Source organism: Acinonyx jubatus, chromosome C1 (assembly GCF_027475565.1).
Source record: "Acinonyx jubatus isolate Ajub_Pintada_27869175 chromosome C1, VMU_Ajub_asm_v1.0, whole genome shotgun sequence".
NCBI lineage: Eukaryota > Metazoa > Chordata > Mammalia > Carnivora > Felidae > Acinonyx > Acinonyx jubatus.
In genome coordinates, this window is record NC_069381.1 from 98700616 (window position 1) to 98712465 (window position 11850).

The window sequence follows — 11850 nt, forward strand, 5'->3', positions numbered from 1 at the left end:
CCTCGAACCGAAAGGTCATCTCATGAATTTTTAAAAAAAATTCCCTACACAGCTCAGTCTCCCAGAACTCTCTTTTCTCATTGAGTATCTGCACATTTTCCTGTGTACCAGCTTAAAATTTCCCTCATGGCATCTCCTGGCTGATAGAAGAACACCCATTGAGGGCTTTGCACTTCCCAAAAGTCCCTGAGCTGGTGCGATCCTTACCATAACCCTATGGGGTGAGTTTTTTTGTTTTTGTTTTTTACGTTATATCCCTAGGACTGACTTGTTTGTTTGTTTGTTTATTTATTTATTTATTTATTTATTAATATAATTCATTGTCAAATTGGCTTACATACAACACCCAGTGCTCATCCCAACAGGTGCCTTCCTCAGTGCCCATCACCCACTTTCTCCTCTCCCCCAGCCCCCACCCACCCTTAGTTTGTTCTCTGTATTTAATAGTCTCTTGTGGTTTGTCTCCCTCCCTCTCTGTTTGTAACTATTTTTTCCCCTTCCCGTCCCCCATGGTCTTCTGTTCAGTTTCTCAAGTTCCACATATGAGTGAAAACATATGATATCTGTCCTTCTCTGACTGACTTACTTCACTCAGCATAATACCCTCCAGTTCTATCCACGTTGCTGCAAATGGCAGGATTTCATCCTTTCTCGTTGCCAAGTAGTATTCCATTGTATATATAAACTACATCTTCTTTATCCATTCATCAGTTGATGGACATTTAGGCTCTTTCCAGAATTTGGCTATTGTTGAAAGTGCTGCTATAAACATTGGGGTACAAGTGCCCCTATGCGTCAGCACTCCTGTATCCTTTGGATAAATTCTTACCAGTGCTATTGCTGGGTCGTAGGATATTTCTATTTTTAATGTTTTGAGGAACCTCCACACTGATTCCAGAGTGGCTGCACCAGTTTGCATTCCCACCAGCAGTGCAAGAGGGTTCCTGTTTCTCCACATCCTCTCCAGCATCTATAGTCTCCTGATTTGTTCATTTTAGCCATTCTGACCTGTGTGAGGTGGTATCTCAGTGTGGCTTTGGTTTGTATTTCCCTGATGATGCCTATGGGGTGAGTTTTACAGATGGGAAACTGAGTCTCAGAGATTAACGGATTTATCCAAGACCCACAATTTGAGTTTCCCCAGGCTTACTTGCCTGTGTGTATAGATGGGATCATAGTAATGAAAGTAACAAAGATTTCACTACCTTCTAAGGCAGGAGGTCCAGTGGTCTGCAAGTTTTACCTTTGAGAATCTCAGCGACTTTTACAAAATTCTCAGAAAAGCGAACTGTGGAAGATTCTCATGCTGAAAGGCCCCCAAGGGATCATGGCTTCTTGTATCTAAGCCTTTGTGCAATCCCCTCCCACATTGGCTCTGGGTGTGGCCACTGGGACATTAGCAGGGGTGATGTAAGCAGAGGCCTGAAAAATGCTGATGAACTTGGGCTGCCGAGGACTCCTCTGCCACCTTGTGATAAAGCCTGTGTAACAGAGAAGAGCCAAGCCAGCTGAGATCCCTTAGGTCAGCTGGCCCTCAGGTGACCCGCCAGCTGGCTGCAGCCACGTGAATGACCTTGGGTGAATAGAAGAATCACCCAGCTGAGCCCAGCCCAAATTACTGACCCACATAATCATGAACAAATAAAATGCTGGTTGTTTTAAGCCACAGTTTTGGGGGTGGTTTGTTACATAAGCAATAGATACACTCTTCTTTTGTCTTTTCTACGTATTTTTAAAAATTATTAAGTTTATGTATTTGAGAGAGAGAGAAGGCACAGCTGGGGGCGGGGCAGAGAGAGAGAGGGGGGGAGAGAGAGAATCCCAAGCAGGTTCTGTGCTGTCAGCACGGAGCCCAACTCGGGGCTCGAACTCACGAACCGTGAGATCATGACCTGAGCCAAAGTCTGACACTTAACCAACTGAGCCACTCAGGCGCCCCTCCTCTTTTGTCTTATTCTGCATCATGTTTCTTTCTGGAGATCACTGCCTCTGAAGTCACTTCAGATGCCATCTCACCATGTTACCACTGCTGGGGCCTGCTGAGTCAACCCTGCCATCAATGGCAAGAGTGCTGTCTTGCTTCCAAATTGGGATGGTGTTCCAGGGAGCACCCAGTGTACTAAGACATGTTACGCATACACACGCACATGCATGCACACTAATGCCTCAGGTTCAAAATACAACAGTTTGTTGGGGCGTCTGGGTGGCTCAGTCGGTTAAGCGTCCGACTTCGGCTCAGGTCATGATCTCGCGGTTCGTGAGTTCAAGCCCCGCGTCGGGCTCTGTGCTGACAGCTCAGAGCCTGGAGCCTGTTTCAGATTCTGTGCCTCCCTCTCTCTCTCTGACCCTCCCCCGTTCATGCTCCGTCTCTCTCTGTCTCAAAAAAAATAAATAAAAACGTTAAAAAAATTTAAAAAAAATACAACAGTTTATTGTTGGTGAATCTGCCTTCAGGGAGGAAACAAAGAGGGGCCCTCCGCTGCCCAAAGCAACCACTATCCCCACGCCTCTGGACCTCTTCATGCATATTTCAGGCTTCCTCTCATACCCTCGCACACTCTGACACCTGCTCTGAGAAATACGTCGCGGCTAGCAGGGTTTTGGAATCACTTCTGCTGGAGGGGGAGAGATTTCATAATACTCAGCAGGGCTGAGAAGAGCAGACATTGTGGTCTTAATATAACAAACTTCAAAAAGAGTCATTGAAGGGGATGCTGATGTCTGGTAAAATATTAAGGGGCTATCATTTTGTCTGAGACTTTGACTTTCTCTTGCTAGTTGCTAGTGCTGTCTTATTCGTTAACGGGCGGATGGCTTTCGAGCAGGCCAGGGACCAATATCCTCGCGGATGCCATGCTATTCTCCGTTCTCCCTCCCTCATCGTTTCAGCAAAGCCCATGTTTTCATCGCAAAGTCACAGTGTGCAGGAGCCCTTCCTGGCCAGCTGACTCCAAATTCAATGCTGCTCCCCACGTCACATTCATGGAAGACCTTGCTAGTCGATCACAGATTTCTTTCCTGCTATTCTGGCGTGGCACCAGAAGCCCTTTCCAAAGAGCATCCAGGACGCCCCCATCAAGCCGTTGGAGACGTTCCCTGTATTCGTTTGCTAGGGCTGCCATAACCAAGACCTGGGTGCCTTGTGCAGCAGACACTTATCGTCTTACAGGTCTGGAGGCTGAAGTCTGACACCAAGGTGTTGGCAGACTCGGTTCCTTTTGTGGGCTCTGAAGGAAGGGTCTGTTCCAGGCTTCCCTCCTTGGCTTGTGGATGGCTGTCTTTTCCTTGTGTGTTCACCTCATCTTCCCTTGGCACGTGTCCATGTCCAAATATCCCCTTTTTGTAAGGGTACCAGTCACATTGGATCAGGACTCATCCTCATGACTTCATTTTAACTTGCGTGTCTCTGTACAGACACTATCTCTGAATAAAGTAACATTCTGAGGCACTGGGGGTGAGGGTTAGTACTCCAATATGTCTTTTGAGGGAGACATAATTCAACAGTCCCATAGGTGAGGCCCCCTATTCCTCCCGTTCTGTCCTTTGCTGCTCTGGATTATATGTGTGCCCCCTAGTCTGAGCAGGATATAACATCTGGGGAAGAAATGTTGGGGTGGGCCTCATTTGCCCCTGGCAGGTAGAACCACAGGCTAGCAGTCATGTTCCTGAGCTAGCTGGTGAGATGGAGTTCCCAGCCTGCCTCAGGCTCCACGTGCATTTCTTTGCAAATCTGCACATTGGCAGGAGGGACAATTATGAAAGACTGAAATGTTCCCAAATATTTGCTGTCCCTCCTCGGGGGAGAATCCCATTGGCATCAAGATGGGTTGTGCGGCTTGCTTTGCCAATGAAATGAGGGTGGAGGGGACATATGTCACTTCTGAGAGGAAGCTGAAAGGCAGTCTGTGCTTGGTCACAGCCTCTCTCCTGTGCATGACTGGCAACGATCTAGATGGAGGATGGTTCATCAGTCTGGGCACCAGAGTAAAGTTGATGCAGGGCAGAGCTTATGCCAAACCTTGATGGGCATGTAGCATGAAGTAGATTTTTCTTGTTAAAAGCCACTACCATTAGGATTTTTTTGTAATTGGGTATAACTTTGCCTATCCTGACTGGTGCAACAACCTTCCCAAACAGAGGAGGACTGTTTGTTCGTCAAGAATATAAATGTGGAGTGAACACAGGATAAATTCCCAATGAATCAAAGCTCAAATGTAAGCAATGAAGCCATAAAAGAATAAAATAGGAATGACCTTTATAACCTTCAACTGGGGAAGAGCTTTCTACCTATGACTCAAAATTCGGAACCCATGATATTGTGTTATATAAAAATTAAAAACTGCATGGAAAGACAAACTAACAAATAGTAACCTCATGATAAGGAACCCAAACCCAAAAACAAATAATTCCTGTAAGTGTGGTAGGCAAAAAATAGCCACAAATGTCTCCCCTTTATTCACACCCTTGGCTATTCCTTTCCTACCCTGACTCCAACCTTAGCCATGTTACTTGCTTTGGCCATTGGGACAATAACAAATGTGACACAAGCAGACACTGAAAAACATGTGGGCATTGGTGCTTGCTCTCTTGCTGTTTTTGAAACCTGTGGCCACCATGAGAAGAAGAGTAGGTTAGCCTCCTGGATGGCTAGTGATCTCCATCATCTCTACTGACAGTCAGTCAAACAGCAGACTTGTAATTGAGGCCATCAACCACCGAGTGACTTTAAAGCCTAAGTGAGCCCAGCTGACACCTCGTGGAACAGAGAACAGTGGTCTCAGTGGAGGCCACAACATTGCATCATGAGCAAATAAATGTTACGTTAGGCCAATATGTTTGGGGATGGTTTCTTACACACACACACACACACACACACACACACACACACACACAACTGATGCTGTAAGCAAGATCAAAAGGCCAATGGCAAATTGAGAAAGTTATTTGCCACTCATAGTACAAATGAAGGGCTTGTATTTCTGACATAAAATTTTTCTTCTAGAAATTTCCTTATTACAAATAGAGAAGGTCAACAACCCAATGGAAAAGGGGGCAAAGAATATGAACATACAATTTAAAGTAAATAGAATACAAATAGCTTTTAAAAATTATGAATACACCCTTAAACTCATTTTTTAATAAGATAAATTCAAATTGAAACTACACTGAGATGCTATTTTCACTTGTCAGATTGGCAACAAGGACAACAAGAGTTGGCAAGGTTTGGGTAAACAGGCACCCTCATATGTTGACATTGCAAGCAGAAGTATAACCTGATAGAGGGCAGCTTGGCAATGGCTATGGAAATGCCAAATGCACAAACTATTTGACCCAGTAATTGTACTTCTAGGAGTTTAGCTTATGAATGTAGTCACTCGCAAAATGGCCTAGGTACAGGCTATTCTCAGCAGTATTGTTTGCAATAACAAAGGGCTATGGCAACAACCTAAATGCCCGTCAATAGGAAACTAGTTGAATTATGGGACATTCATATAATCGAATACCATGCAACTGTAAAAATGAATAAGGAGCTGGTACGTTCTGATACGAAAACATATCTGAGATGTGTTGTTAAAAAATAAAGCAAGTTGCAGAAACATATTTATACGCATTTAGATTGACTTCTATGTGCGTAAAGACTCAGAAAAGGATACACAGCAAATTACTGGAGAATGCACAGGTTACTTACTGGGTGTGGTTCAAAGGGTGGATAATGGACAGGGGTGAGAGGGAGACTTTTCATCTTGTAGCTTTTGTACTGTTTAATTTTTGAAGCTTATAATGTATGATCTATTCAAAATGTAAAGAATCAAATCAAATATTTAGGAAAGGATGTAGGTATGGATGTGAAAAGTTGACCACAGAATGCAAAGAAGCTGAAGCTCAGAGAGCCCAAGTGTCCCAAGGTGCCTTAGCTAGCCGAGGTAGCAGAGTTAGTTTCTGAGCACAGGTCTGTCTGCCCCTAAAGATAGGAACTGGAGAAAGTCAAGGCTTCTCTAAACTCCAGTTTTCCCAGCAGTGCTATTGGGAGGTTCACTCTGATGAGTTCATGTTTGTGAGAGTGCTTTGCAAACCACAGGAGGCTCTAACCAAGAGAGCTCAATTGATCTGCACATACTAGATGATGTCTAACCATTTTTCTGGTCTCACTATGGCCAGCATGAAGGGCTGGGTACTTTGGGCACATTATCATTTCATTGAATCCTCAACTGACAACTTAGGAATGAAGTATTTTATTCCAATTTTAGAAATGAGGATAATGAGACTCAGGCTTATTAATTTAGCTGTTGTGTGACACGAGTGGGGTTTGAGTTCAAGTTTGTTTGACACTGAAGCAGTTGCCTCTCGGTTATTAGCGTGGGGAGTGGGGGTCATCCCACCCCATCCTCAGGAATGGCTTTTCACTGTCTCATGGGCACAGTTGAGATTCATTCCCATTTTAGGATCTGTTCATGCACCTGAGTAGGTGGTCTCCTTTTTTCTTTTCCTGCCCAAATGTTGCCCATTCTTCAAGGCCCATATCAAATCCATCCTTCCTCCTAAAGACTTTCATGACAGGGGTGTCTGAGTGGCTCAATTGGTTAAGTGACCAACACTTGATCTTGGCTCAGGTCATGATCTCACAATTCGTGAGTTTGAGCTCCATGCTGGGCTGTGCACTGATAGCGGGGAGCCTGCTTGGAGTTCTCTCATCCTCTCTATCTGCCCCTACCCCCTCGTTCTCTCTCTCTCTGCTTCTCTCAAAATAAATAAATAAATTTTTTTAAGACTTTCAAGACCCCATCCCTTAGCAGTGACTTCTGCTTTCTCTAAATTCTCATTGCTCTTAATGTCTTGATTTTTAGTTTTATACAACACTTGGGGTAGTTACCTTTTTGTTATGTATTTGTCTTATTTTAATGTAAATGATGTTTAGTTCCTTATGGTCAGAGACTGTATTGATCATCTATGTAAGTAAACTTAAGTACGTAAAAGGCCACCCAGAGCGTGGTACATAGAAAACACTCAACAAAAGGGTTTTTTTTGGTCTTCCTCATGACATAAGGAGGGGAAGGGAAGGCTGTTCTAGAAGCATATCAGGAGGTTGCTATTCAGGTTGGTTAGCTTAGGCAAATGGAGATTGGTTAACTTGAGGGAAAACACAAAGCCAAGTTGGAACCTCAAGCTGAAGCCAAGGTTTCAAGTGACCATCTGTCCCTCTCTGAAATCACAACCTTAAAATATTTTCTTTTTCCCATCACATCTCTGCTAGAGCCTTCTAAATCATCCTGTTACCCCAACAACAAATTCATGAGCTACAGGAAAATAAGACTCTGAGCTGACTCAAGTGATGTCATTCTTCTTTGCAGTGGTAACAGTTAGGTGAGAGCTCTTACTTGACCCAGCAACTGGGTTGGCCAGTGACCCCCATTGCTAGTAATTAAAGAATGGGGAAGCAGACATCACATAAGGAGCTCTGGCCAAATATTTAGGCAATAATTTAAGGGGAAGGGGGGCTGTGTATTTATCATCAGGTTTTACTTCTGACACTAATCTGCTGCATGACCTTGAGGAAGTCCCTTTACCTTTCTGAGCTTAGTTCCTTCATCTGTAAGGTTACACTGGTGATGATCTTTACACCTGTTATCCTCCTCCTCTTTTCCCACTATGAGCACTGGTTTGTGCTACACATGGAAGTTAAAATACACTGCTTGGTACCATAGATGTTTGTGCTTATGTTTCATTCTCTTCCTCAAAAGCAAGGGTGACATTGTTTTGAACATTATATCCTGTAGAGCACCACCACAGGGCCTTCCCCATAGTAGGCAAATGGAGGACTTTGGGCATGAGGATTCACTGACCTGTTTTCCTTTCTCTCCCCTTTCACACGTCATGGATCCTCATGCCATCTGTTCTGTTCTTGGATCCCATTAAGTTTATTTGTTGAACTACCTTATTGAGTGCTATAGTGGGTATTGTGATACACCACCCAGATCTCCCTTCAGAAATGAAGGAATGATTTCCCCAGCTCCTGGGAGTGCTGCAGGCAGCACTCAGCTGTCAGCCCACTACACAATTGCCGAGCTGAAGAGAGCCCCTCCTCCAAAGTCATGCCCCCTTCCTCGGGGAACCCCAGGAATGACTGATCTACATGGGCTTATCAAGGCCCAGGCTTGTCACCCCAATTTGGTACCACTCTGAAAGGCAATCCCAGCTTGATGGGTTTGTTTAAGGCCTTCATTAAGGTGGTATCATCACCCAACTGCTCCCTCTGTCCAGTTCTGTTTCTTTCTCTTCCCTTTTATAGCCACTAATCTCAAGAGTACTCCCTTATAGAAGTCATGCACACCAAACCCTATCTCAGAATCTGCCTCCCAGGCACCCCAACCTATAACAAGTGTCAGATATTACTCTAGGTGGTGGGATTAGAGTGGTGAACAATACCAGGCCCTGCCTCCATGGAGCATTTATTCTATGGAGAAAAGATGGACAATAAACAAATACACATATAAGAAGTTAAGGGGGGGGGGTTGTCATGAACAGAATAAGGGAGTTGGAAAATGACTCAGGAAGTAGACAAGGATGCTGTTCCTAATGAAAGCTGAGGAGTCCCTGGTGAGTAGCAGCCTGAATAAAATAAGAGAGTGACAAGATATTTTGGGAAAGATATTTTGGGCAGTTGGAATAGCAACTTCCAAGACTTTAGGCCAAAGGAACAGTGAGGAGGATGGTAGCAGATAAGCACCGAGAGTCAGGTCATATGAGTTCTGATAATCCATTGTAAGGACTTTGGATTTTATCCTGCATGAGATGGGAAGCCATTGCAAGTTACGAAGCAAGGGTTTATGTGAGATGATCTTGAAGAATCACTCCAGATGCAATGAAAAGAATAGATTGGCTGGGGGTGGGGGTGGGATGCAAAAGAAGAAGCAGGGAGATCCGTTAGAAGACTATTGTGTGAGTCCAGGAGACAGCTGATGGTGTATGGGACACTCATGGTGATGGAGCTGGTGAGAGGGGTTTAACTGTGGGGGGTGGGGGTGGGGATACAGGGATAGGACTGAGGAAGACCATAGAGTATGGTTTCCATTATCGTCAACATTCTATTTTCTGTATTGGGCTATGGGTTCATACATATTTGTTATATTATTTAAAATAATTAATAAAAGATTTTTAAAAGAAGGCCAAGCATTGACAAAAAAAAAATTAGTGTGTCATCAGCCAAAGGTTATGATTAATTCATTTCTGTGCACCTGAGATTTAGAGGAAAAAAAGAGAGAGAAAGAGAAATGTCTATTGAAATCTAAGAGGTGGTACGTGAGTCTTGAATTTAGGGCATGGATATGAATTTTAGTCATCATAATGTAAAGAAGCTATAAAGTAGGGGAGTGAGTCTGATAGAAAAGAGATGTCTGAAGGCAGAAATGGGAATATTCCAACATTAAATGCTGGGTAAGAGCCAGCAGAACCAGCAAATGTGACTGAGAAGGAAGGGCTGATGACGAAAAGGGAAGGAGACATGATTCCCTGGGTTAAACAATTGCTTGACGGGTCAAGTAGGATGAGGTCTAAGAACTGAATTTGGCAAAGTGTAGGTCATTGGTGATCTCAAAATTGCGGTAGAGTGGTAGAAACGAACGTACAATTGGAGTGAGATCAAGAGAGACAAAGGGGTCAGAAGTGGAGACAGCAAGTATATAAACAATACTCTTGTGAATTTTGTCAGGAAAGAAGAGGAATGAATGGGGCACCTGGGTGGCTCAGTTGGTTAAGCCTCGGACTTCAGTTCAGGTCACGCTCTCCCAATTCATGAGTCCAAGCCCCATGTTGGGCTCTGTGCTGACAGCTCAGAGACTGGGCCTGCTTTTGATTCTGTGTCTCCCTCTCTTTCTGCCCCTCCCCCACTCATGCTCTGTCTCTCTGTCTCTCAAAAATAAACATAAAAAATTTTTAAAATAAATAAGAGGAAGAGGAATGGGGTGGTAGTTGGCAGGATTATAGCCAAAAAGAAGGATAATTTACGATGGGAGATCTTATCCATCCTTCAGTGAATATTTATTGAACACCTACTAATTCTCAGATACAAAATTATGCGTTAGAAAAACTGTAGTCAGCTCCTTCAGCAGATGCTTTGGGTGCCTGCAGGCCACCTAAAGACAGCTTTATTGGACGGTGCTATGCAGGCTGCCAGCACCCAAGCACATGCCAAAGCATCTCTTTGCTTTTCTGCCTCAGAGCTTTCTCGTAAACCAATTGAATGCTGATGGGAAGTATCCAGTTGAGAGGAAAAACTGGTGATGCAGGAGAGAGAAGAGCCAACTGCAAGAGCAAAGTCTTGAGTATGCAGCAGGGGCTAGGATGCCACGTACAATCAGAAGAGTCAGCCTTGGATAGGAGCTGGGAGAAATTGTTCTTTGTGATAAGTGGAAAGGAGCAAATATGGGTAAGTTTGCAAGGGGGTGGTTGCTTTGGCTGCGGGAGAGTGTGGATAGTCTTCTCAGACTCATTTTATTTTCTCAGTCAACTAAGTAGCTGAGGGTGGACTGCAGTGAAAGGGTTCAAGGTCTTTGGAAAGAGGAGAAAGTGTGAAATACTTATAACATTCACTGTACATGCTATGTACCAGGCCCTATTCTAGGCTCTTGAAATAGAGCAGTGAACAGAACAGAAATCCCTGCCCACTTGGAGCTCACACTCCAGTGAATTTACTAGAGAAATGTATTCAGATAGTCAGGCAGCACTTAGGATGAGATTTGGCATCAGAGTGTAAATAAAAGAGGTCACATGATTGTGATTACTGGTCAGTTGCTTGAGAGCATTGTTGAATGGTCAGCGTAGGGGAGGGAAAGTTTCTTCTACTGTCTTAGGTTCAGCTCCCAGATCTTGCAGATTAAACTGACAAAAGATAGATTAACAGGAGAACGGTTTATTTAGTCTTTATATTGGATTTTATACTGGAAAAGAAGTGAAAATCCAAAAAGGGGTTTAGACGCAGGGGTTTATGTATCACTTTAACAAAGAATGATAGTGGAGAAGTGACTAGACAGAGGAAAGAAGGAGGGCGGTTTGGGCTTCTAGGGACAGTAACTTGTGGGAAGGTAACCAGGAAATTCACGGTAGATGTTTGTTCAAAAACGTTTGTTATGCAGACTGAAGTTAGTGCTGTCTCCAGTGATAAGTGTCATCTCCAGTGATTAAAAGTATTCTCCTCTTCCTGGTGCTAGAAAGGGAGACACCTTTACAAATGGAAATTTGTGCTACCTTTACAAAGAAAAATTTATGCCTTCCTTTCAGGCAGTAAGGGGGAGGGCAGAGAATTCCTCCTGTGTCTGCTGGTTTTTAATTGCCTTGCACTCAAAATAATCCTTAAGCCAAAGTGGCATATTTTGGGGTGTCATATTCTGATCTCCTTCATCAGCTAAGGAGGTGCTCGTTTCCAACAGAGCAGTGTGTGGAGGCTATGAAGTACGGATGGATAAATTCAACATAAAATGAATACTTTTTGATGTCTGTCTAAAACTAACGAAAACCCTCTTTTATGTATGAACCCACCTCCTTCTCTCACCCTTCTTTGTATCCCCATGGCCACTGCTCTAGTCCAGCTTCTCAGTCTGGGCTGGACTATTTCAACAGTCTCTTGATTTGTTTCTTTCCCATTTTTTCTCCCTTTAAGCTAGTCTATAAAATCTTGTTAGATTACTTTTCTGTAAATATAACTGTCAAAGTGTCACCCTCCTGCTCAGAAACCCCAACTGCTTCTCAATCCCTCCAGGATAAAGTCTAAACTGATTTTTGTTTTCAGTGCTCTTTTCAATCTGATTCCCAATTTGCCCGTGCCATTCCTGTACCCCCTTAGTCCCTTACCTGAAT